Below are 10410 nucleotides of genomic sequence, written 5' to 3'. Positions count from 1 at the left end.
TCAATGCTAACTTTATTGTGCAATCAAATTTGGCTGCATAGTAGGAAGATTGATTTTTATGAATTTTCTACACATCGCTGTAAATAATTAGAACCTCCTTATTCCTGTATGTAAAACAAAGGCACACCTCATATTTTTTTTCCTGTTTGGGTTCAGTGATGAAGCCAAACAGAAATGCAAACCAAGACGCTCTCAGAAACGCCCACAATTAGTACTTGGATGCCAACACTGGCTGGCGCTGGCTGTGGCAGGGCTTGCTAGGGTGGCCACAGCTGTCATTTGCTGTGCAGACACCAGGTTCTGGGGAGTTAATTCAAGGGGATCCAAGATAGAAGATTTGGAAGTATCTGTAAACCCTTCAGCTTGCTGCTTAGCACTGCACTCTGAAGTGATGCACACACATGAAAGTTGATGCTGCAATGCTGACATGGATTACAGGAGCTGAAGTGAGACACATTCCGTGTCTCAGCTTGCAGTAGGGAAGATTAGTGGGGGCATCACAACAAATTGTCCTGGGCAAGGATGGAGCTAGCCCCTGTGTCCAAAGCAAAGCAATACAACCCCACTCTCGGTGTGCCTCCCCTGCTGAGTGTGCCTTCTCTGAGGTTGCCTGCCTGCCCTGTGTGTAGCACAGGCAGCTCATTCCGGCCATAGGACAGCATCGGCAGGATAGGTTAGAGGGCTCGAGGTCTGCTTATCCCACCCAAACGGATCAGCACTAGGGAACTGCAGTGCTAGGGCACCCTGCATATGTCCTGAGCACTCTGTGTGTGTTCAGGGATTTTAATCTCCAGAGAGGATGGAAAGAAGGCTGGAAAAAGCAAGCATTTTTCCTTGTGGTTTGGAAAATAATTATTTCCATTACAACAGGAGTATTTGTGGGAGACTTAGATGCTGATTGAGTGAACTAGTATGTATTTTAAAAGAAGAAGGGTCCTGAGCTGGGTCAGCTTGTCTGGACCCCCAAATGCTGCTGAGACAAGAACAAGGGCAGCTTGTCTACCCATCCTTCCTGGTCAGTGTGGCTTTCTGGGGATTTTCCTCCTGAGTTTTACCATTCAGGAGCACTATTTCAAGCCACCTTTTACTAACCAGTCCTGTCATCCTGGCACAGGGTGTCTTCAGTCTCTGTGCCAGGGTGGGTGGCACAGTGCAGATGTGGCTTATGCCCAAAGAGCTGAGAGGCAGGACTTTATCACCAGCTGGCCTGAGACTTGCGTGCCACATGCAGCGACATCAGGTATTCCCTTGGCAGTTCCCCACTTTTACTGTAAATGGATGATTCATTTGTCTGCTTTGGCAACAAACTTGGATAACCAAGGAAACAATCTGTTAGAAAAGCTGGAGCACAAAATCAGGTCAAGAGAAATGATGAATGAATATGTGCATTATGGGCTCAAGCTTTTAGTTCTGTATCACATATTTTCTGCAGGAAACTTTGCTTCTCCTGGAACATGTAATCAGGGAGTGTAATATTCAGAATATAGAATAGAACAATTGGGTTTGGGTCTTATGATGTAATTTAACATGTCACACAAAGCTTCCATGTGTAGGAATCTGAGGTTCTGGAATGCTTTCTGTTGTGCCCAAAAGAAAATGTGATACTTTGGCAGTAAGAGAACAAGAGCAAAACACATCTTCAGCTATCTTGTAATATTAATGAGAAGACAGGAGATAAACTTGCTAACCCACTTCCTGTGATGTGATATAAATCAGGCAATCATCATATAAAATGCATTAAACAATTCAGAAGCTTTTTTAGGATAACACAGTTTAGATTAAACTTCATACTTGATTGTGTAGTCTACTCTGAAATTTATAGTTGTCTAGGAAAAAAAATTCTGTTGTTACCATGACTTCAGCTACTCAGAAGGTTTTGGTAGATGTCAAGGTACTTGCATGGCAACAACCTCCAAAAAAAATGGACACAGCTGTGGTGGGAGTCCCTGCACTAACAGCTGTGGAGAGGCACAAGCACACCCTGCCTCAGTTAAATATTCCCCAGCGTTTCAGCAAAACTTAAGTTGTTTTGAATAACTAGGATATACAGAGTCTCCTCTCTGCTCACCTCATCTCCTGACTGCTTCCAACACATGCAAGAGGATCTGACATTTGTCAAGTCTACCTTAAAAAAAAAAAACAAACAACAAAACTCTTTGCAAACTGTGCTGAATTCCATACAATTGTCTTTGTTCAAAGGTGAAGGCTGAAGATCTTCTCGGGGATAGCCAGGAAACTGGCATGGGGTACTTATTGTGAGCAACAACCTCAGCCAGTTAAATCCCTTCTGCTTGGGAAACAGAGCCTTTAATGTTTAATTGCCTGGCAGTCACTTGGAAAGAGCAACCCTCACCTCCCCTAAATCAAAAGAGAGAGTATTGCATGTAACCTGACTGGAATTAAAGAAAAACAGGATACAGAGAGTACCTTAATGGCCTAAAATATAGGGTTATCAAAACCTTAATGAAACTCCCATCCAGCAAACAATAAAGCAAGTCCCTTGATCACCCGTCAGCTGTGATGTAACATTGCTGGTCACTGCACAGCAGAGGAGCAGCTGCTAAATAAAAAGGCATTTAGGAGCCACAGCATAACAAGAGGACAGAGCAGCCATCTTCAAACAAACTGTGCAATCAGTTCAATGAAGACAGAACTCTTGATCAGCTGTAATCAGTATTCCTCAGGTAATCCTGATTGAGGCAGTAGGGGCTGCAAATGCAGAAGTGAGGGCTAGGAAAACCAAAGGGATTGCCCTGTTTGCAGCTGAGTGTGTTGCGCTGCTGCTGCCATCTGGTTGCTATGCAGGTTTAAGGAGCAGTTGCCTCTAATGCTCTTGGTTGAGCATAAGTGGTTTTACTTTCTTTTCTTATCCCCACCCTTACCTGCCCTCACAGCGCCATGCAGGTGCTCTGAGATGTCAGGATTCCTCCTTCCTGGTGATGAGGGTGCCTACCTGCAAGTGGCTGCATGCTGTGCTAGGAAGAGGGGCTCCCCCTATCCTTGGGCTGTGGGGCACCTTGCCAGGAACTCCCACCACAGGGATTAGGTTTCCCACTGGTACCACATTCCTTCCACCAGCAGGTGACAGTCACCCTGTCACCCCACCTTCTGGCATCACTCTGCTCCTGGTTCCTCACCAGCTTCTGCAGCCCAGAGCAGAGCCTGGGGAATGGGAAACCAGAAGCAGCCCTGTGGCACGGCAGCCTTTGCTGGGGGTACTGGAGCAGCTTGAACATCTCATTGATGCTGCTGGCTGCATCCCTCGCTGGCCCTGACTCATGGGCTTACCTTCCCTTCCAGCACCCACCGAACCCCCAGCCTGCCTTGGCAGCAGTCCAAAACTGGGACTCACACCTCCATGTGCTTCTGCTAGGAACCATGCTGGGAAAGAGTCATGCAATTTTTTTAAAATAAATGGAAAACTGTGGCATCCCTGTGAAATTCTCAATGCAGTACATGAGTCAAAAATGCCAGTCATTGAACTAAGGAAGAGAAAGAAATTGTTACTATCTGGAAATACCCAGAGGGAATCCAGGCAGGCAGAAAGGAGGATCACGTACAGACTGGCTGTCCTGGATAGTATTGCTCTGGCTTGCACTGATTCATCTTAGCATGAACCTCCCAGCCATGGGACAGCAGGAATTATTTCAGGTCTTTCAGCATGAAGTGGTCAGCTGTTAATCTGCAGCTGGGGGAATTTTTTTTTTTTTTTTTTTTTAAAGCAAGAGATGCTTAAATGCCCTTTTCAATGCCCTATTTAAGTGAAGCAACAAGTATGATGAGTCGATGATGAGTCACCAGGCCAGGAAAAAAGCTGTAGGAAAGCTGGACTATTTATAAAATGTAAAAGAAAGAAAGGAAATATATTCTAGATGCAGTTAGATCTGGGCGGTGATTCCAACTTCTCTTGCGGGATAGCAATATTCCCAGGCGCCAGACGGCGAACCTCCCGGAGGCGGGGAAGCGCTGGCAGGGCGCACAGGGATTTTCGGAGAGCATTCACCGGCGCGGCAGGGAGCGGGGCGCTCCGCAGAGCTGCCGCCTGTGGCGGGACAGCTCCGCACGCCCCTCCGAGGGCACGGCCGGGCAGCGCGGACCCACGGCCGGGCAGCGGGGGCTGCGTCTGCCGGGGCGGCTCCCGGCGAGCGCAGCCCGGGACACGCGTGTGTCACTGCCCGGTACCCCCGTGAGTCCCCGTCCGGGACACGCGTGTGTCATTGCCCGGTACCCCCGTGTGTCACCGCCCGGGACACGCGTGTGTCATTGCCCGGTACCCCCGTGAGTCCCCGCCCGGGACACGCGTGTGTCATTGCCCGGTACCCCCGTGAGTCCCCGCCCGGGACACGGGTGTGTCATTGCCCGGTACCCCCGTGTGTCACTGCCCGGTACCCCCGTGTGTCACTGCCCGGTACCGCCGTGTGAGTCCCCGCCCGGTACCCCCGTGTGTCACTGCCCGTTACCCCCGTGAGTCCCCGCCCGGTACCCCCGTGTGTCACTGCCCGGTACCCCCGTGAGTCCCCGCCCGGTACCCCCGTGTGTCACTGCCCGGTACCCCCGTGTGAGTCCCCTCCCGGTACTCCCGTGTGTCCCCGCCCGGTACCTCCGTGTGAATCCCGCCCGGTACCTCCGTGTGAATCCCCGCCCGGTACCCCCGTGTGAATCCCCGCCCGGTACCCCCGTGTTAGTCCCCGCCCGGTACCCCCGTGAGTCCCCGCCCGGTACCCCGTGTTAGTCCCCGCCCGGTACCCCCGTGAGCCCCCGCCCGGTACTCCCGTGTGAGTCCCCGCCCGGTACCCCGTGTGAGTCCCCGCCCGGTACCCCCGTGTGTCCCCGCCCGGTACCCCCGTGTGTCACTGCCCGGTACCCCCGTGTGTCCCCGCCCGGTACCCCCGTGTGTCCCTGCCCGGTACCCCCGTGTGAGTCCCCGCCCGGTACCCCCGTGAGTCCCTGCCCGGTACCCCCGTGTGAGCCCCCGCCCGGTACCCCCGTGTGTCACTGCCCGGTATCCCCGTGTGTCCCCGCCCGGTACCCCCGTGTGAGTCCCCGCCCGGTACCCCCGTGTGTCACTGCCCGGTACCCCGTTGAGTCCCCGCCGCGGCCGCACAGGCGCCGCGCTCCGCTGGAGCGGTGGAGGAGGAGGGTGGAAGTGATTCCTCCTCCTTTTCTTCCTCCTCGTCTTCCTCCTCCTCGTCCTCCGCCGAGGCGCCGCAGGTCCCTGTGGCTCGGCTCCTCAGCTCGCACCACCGTACCGCAGGGAGGGATGCGGAGCTGCCGCGGAAAGCAAACACGAACAAAAGAGCTCTTTGGCAGTAATTGTGCCGTGTTGGCACGGCTGGCAAGGGCATTAGTGCGTGTGCAAGCCGGCCTGGGGGATCCCACGGATGGGAGATACCGCTGCCTGACAGGAGGCTGGGCAGAGGAAGGCAACGGGAGCTTCACCTCCTGCAAGCACCGCCCGAGCTGACGCCAAGGGCACGAGCAAGCAACGTGGCATGGCCTCCTCGCACAGCAGATATTTGTGTGTAATATACATATTGCACTTAAATTCTGGGTAGTTGTAACTGCTCTGGTATACAGCTGGGCAGGATTGGAGGGAAGGACCCATTGGCAGGAGGCAAAGATCATCTGAGAGCTTGGAAGTCCCACTTGCAGAACAAGATCAGTACCTGTGGGAAGGGGTTGGACTGCATGAATACCTCATGCTTTGGGTGCAGAGGGGTCCTCAGCACAGGTCGGTCTGGTGACTGACACAACTTTGTCCTCACACCCCTGCCCTACGCTCACGCCATCTCTACTTCTGGCACTGTGTCAAAATCCAAAAGCCTGTCACAAAACCGTGTCATGGCACGGTCAAACAGGTGCTTAAACAGGACAGGGGGACTAGAAGGTGATGAGCTTTCTTTATCACTTTAGGCACGGATTATGTGCTGGTGGCTTGACCCAGTATTCACAGTTCTGATCCAAGACATGGCTTAGTGCTGGTGTTCAGCACGTCCCAGTTTGTGGAACACCTGCCCACCTAATGAGATTAATATCTTTAGGAGTTTATTTAGGCTCTAGTTTCATAAAGCACTGGATCTGGGGAAGAAGGAGGACAGATCCTGAGTGTTTAGGTGACAGTGTCTCTTGACTGAGTGTACTCAAGGTGAAAATATGGTCAGTACTATTTGCACACCACTTCAGGATTTGAATGGGCAGCAGCAGTCTGGTGAGTAGTGTGAGCTGCATGGCAGCTCCTCACCTGGTGCATCTTTAAAGAAACCACCCAGATCAGCATGTTTCTAAAGGGAAATCAAAGTGATGCCTTATTGGGGAAAGTTAGTTTTGTTAAGAAAACAAAAAACCAAACCAAAACAAAAAATATAGTTAAGAAAGGTGTCTGCCTTTGTTAGCCACAGCTTTTAAGGAACAAAAAGAGGAGCCCAATTTACCTGCAGTATGTACTTACAGTATTTTTGGTGTTAGTAGGTAGCAAGAAAAAACAAAGAAATGTGTTTCTGTGAGGCTATTTCAGTGCCTTTTACTACCACTATCAATAGAAGCTTTGCAACAAAGGATTAACAGATTAAATTTTTCAGTGCTGCTTCTGGGGAGGAGCAGAATTCCTCAGCAGCATGACAGTGTTGTCTTGGGTTCATCATGTCATGTCCAAAAACCACAGACCCTGCCTCCTGAAAGAACTTCAGCCTCTGTTGAAGACCATTTCAACACTAAAGCAAACTTTTAATTGACCTGAAATATGTTGTTTTCTTAAATCACTTCAATAAAAGATATTTTTTATTACTTACTCCCACAGTAAGGAACTGATCTGCCTTATTTCTGCATGTTGCTAATGTTGGTTGGCTCAAATAGGCTGTAAATAAACAATTTCTTTTGCTTGCATTGTTACATCATGTAGTCTGTGTTGGCTTGGAGCTCTTGGGAAGGCACTGCCTTACTCCACAGAGGCTCAGCAGGGCTTGCAGCATCTGGCAGCTTCAAAGCAGGTTTTAGATGTTACAATATCTGCTGCTTCAGTTTAGTGCCAGGTGGGACAGCCGGAGGTGTCTGCAGGCTGGAGACATCACTCAGTGTCAGTATTTGGGTGTCTATATCTGGTTCTGGGTGACTTTCTCCTGGACTCTCACCTTCCTGTCTGGAGCTCCGAGCCTTTGGTAGTTAGTCTGTGAAAACTTTGCTTCTTGTCTTACTGCACCTGCTCTGGTTGTGTTGGACAGGAGTCAGCAGGGCCAAGCATCACTTGGGCTCAAGGGCAAAGGGTGCTTTTCTTTCCCCTTCTTTTTCCTCTGCTGGGTGTTGATCGACTGGGGAAAGGGAGGTGCACTTTGCCCTCCCATTGTGAGCCTCTGCATTAGTACAGACGGTATTGGTACCTCAGATGTGGGGCTTGGGGAGGAGGAGAAAACCAGGCAGCAAGAGCAGAGGTTTGGGGCCACCCCCGCACCAGGAGCCACAGCTGAGGCCTCGCCACTGCTGAGTGTGATTAATGCCCGTGTAACAGGAGCACTTTGCAACCCTGAGTTCTGATTGCAGCGTCATTTCAGGGCTGCGTTTGACATCACAAGACTCTCTCTAAGTGTCACCGAAGTCAAATAAATTGTTGCTGTTAATTAACCCTTTTGCCTTTTGGCCTGTTTTTTCCCCTGGTACTTTTTGTTTGCATGCTGATGTTGTCCTTTCTGTTTTCCTTGCTGCTGCCTGCTTTTTTCTCTCTTTAATGTATATTGAGTAAATTTAATTTCCTATCCTCTCCACAGCTGATTTGCCACCATTGTAATTTGTCCTCAGCTTTGTGGGTTCACAAGTGGAAGTGGGATGTTTTGATATGCTGGGATGGATTTTAAGGTTTTGACAAACACTGATATTTCCCATGGCAACAAGCTCCATACAATACTCAGTACAAACCTTGCTCTTGCAGAAACAAATGCAGTTCTGCAGTGTCAACTGCTTTCTGTTTAATTGCAGATGAGATATGAAATGGGGTTCTGTGGCTCAGGTAGGATGGGGGAAGCCCCAGGGATATGCTGGATACAAGAAAATTAACTACACAAATTTACTGGATGTGACTTGAAACTCTGCAAAAGGAAGAGTCTTTGGCTTTTGCTAGGTCAGTAGTTGGTGCAAAAACTCTTCCGAAAGTCCCCCTTGCTCTGGCACCCTTCTGGGTCTCTCAGACAGCAGGCACTGCTGCCCCCAAAGCACATGCCAGAGTGTTCCAGATCCAGGCACTTGCTGCCTGGCTTGTTGACACGTACTGACCACTCGTCTGACAAGGCATTTCCAAGGCAGCCCAGGATGTGCCAGCTGGGCTTACCCAGCTGCTGCCCGCCTCTCTGGCCTTGGTTTGCCTCCTGGCTGGCCAGGCTTGGGAATTCCACTATGCCATGCTTTTTCTTTTGCATCCAATTTCTAAGGACATCTAGGAAAACCCTCCTGATCCTGAGGCCACAAGAAGAAAATTCAATTCATGGTGGAGCTCCTTTAAGCTCTCCCTCTTTGTACTACCAGCATATCAGAGCCAGGACTGAACTACCTTGTGTTTCAGAGAGAAACATAGAGAAGTGTGTGTGTGTGTGTGTGTGTGTACCCACTTTTTTTTTTTCTAAGACTGTCCAAAATTGTTTATTCCTGACATTGTATTCTGAGCCAGTACTTGCACAGCTGCTTGCTGAGATGTTCCTGAAAGGTACAGCTTTCCTGCATGACAGTGTAGGACACATCATGTGTCTTCTAAGGCCTCATAAACCTGCCTGAGCAGGGGGAGCATGTCACAGGGACTGCCAAGGCTTGAGCAACAGGGGAGGCCTCCTGGAAGGAGGCAGCAGTCAGGGAAAGGCAGAAGGACCACTTTGACCATGTGTTGCACTGGGGGGGTGGCGGCTGCACACAGCAGCCCCAGCCCAGCCCAGCCCAGCCCCAGACCCAGCCCAGCCCAGCACAGCACAGCCCAGCCCCAGCCCCAGCCCAGCCCAGCCCAGCCCAGCCCAGCCCCAGCCCAGCACAGCACAGCCCAGCCCCGCCCCAGCCCCAGCCCAGCCCAGCCCAGCCCAGCCCAGTCCAGCCCAGCCCAGTCCCAGCCCAGCCCAGCCCAGCCCAGCCCAGCCCAGCCCAGTCCCAGCCCAGCCCAGTCCCAGCCCAGCCCAGTCCCAGCCCAGCCCAGCCCAGCCCAGCACAGCACAGCCCAGCCCCAGCCCAGCCCAGCCCAGTCCCAGCTGTGCAGCAAGTGGACCTGCAGGAGGAGGAGGTCACAGGGATGTTGGGGGTGCCAGGGCTGTGGTTGTGCTACAGGAGGTTTCCTGCCCCAAACCTGTAGAAGACTGAAGAGTGAGAGGCTGGGGTGGGAATTGCAATAGGTCCCTGAAGGAGCACAGGGTAGGGCAGGGTGTCTCCTGGCATGCTGGTAGTTTGGAGCTGTGGCTCATGGGGTTCAAAAATATGCTACCCTAGGACTATCTATGCAAAGCCTAAACATGGTAAAAATTTAGTTGTAGCTCAGCTTCCCTCTCAAACTAGGGCATTATTTTTTGAGCTTCCCCCAAAAAAAAAAAAAAAAAAAAAAAGCCCAAGTTATGTTTTCCTTTTGCTGTTTTCTTCCCATTCTTAAGTGCAGCGTGTTGGCGTTGCTCACACATTCCTCCTTGAGTCAGACCCGTGGGGAGAGAGCAGCGAGGGCCAGGCCAGGGCGAGGGCTGCAGGATCTCCAGCTTGGCAGCCCCGAGGTCCAGCTGCCGTGTCCATGTCCAGCACAGGCCAAGGCCAGTGCCACTGCAGGGTGGCAGTTCAGTGCCACCCATCCCTGCTCCTGCCTGTCACACACTCGGGAATGACGTGTCGGGAGCAATCACTAGGGGCTGTTTTTATTGTAGCCGTTCTTCCTTTTTCCCCTTTCAGAGTTTTGAAATCAAGGGCGTGAACTCTTCCAGCAGGGATCTGAGACCCTTTGACAGGAACATTGCATGTCCCTGGCACAGGGAACGATGGGGAAGAAGGGCTGAATGTGCCTGTCAAGAAGGCAGTGGAGACCAGCAAAAGTTTTTCTGCTGTCCCTGAGCTGGGAAAGCTGTTGCCTGTGGCTCCTGTAACATCACCTGCAACCTCCTTTGAGGCAAGACCTGCAGGACCTGCAGAACCTGCAGCTGGGAGTTTCATTTGGCAATGTCTTCTATATTTTGTTTTCTTTTTTCCCATCCTGAGGTAATTTATTTCCCCTTCCTCCAGGCAGTCCTAAAATTAAGCAAAAAGGGGCTGCGAGGGGTTTTGTAGCGCGCAACGTCCATGCAAACAGGTGACAGTCTGTGCTGCAAAGGCTTTGCTCCCCATCCCTGCTGGATCTGCCTGTGCCTGCGTGTCAGTCCCCAGAGCCACCGTGCTGAGACAGAGCAGCTTTGGCACATCCTGCTCAGACAGGGC

This window comes from Lonchura striata, chromosome 2 (genome assembly GCF_050655825.1).
Source record: "Lonchura striata isolate lonStrDom1 chromosome 2, ASM5065582v1, whole genome shotgun sequence".
Lineage (NCBI taxonomy): Eukaryota > Metazoa > Chordata > Aves > Passeriformes > Estrildidae > Lonchura > Lonchura striata.
The sequence above is the reverse complement of the archived record's forward strand: the minus strand, read 5'-3'. Positions refer to the sequence as shown.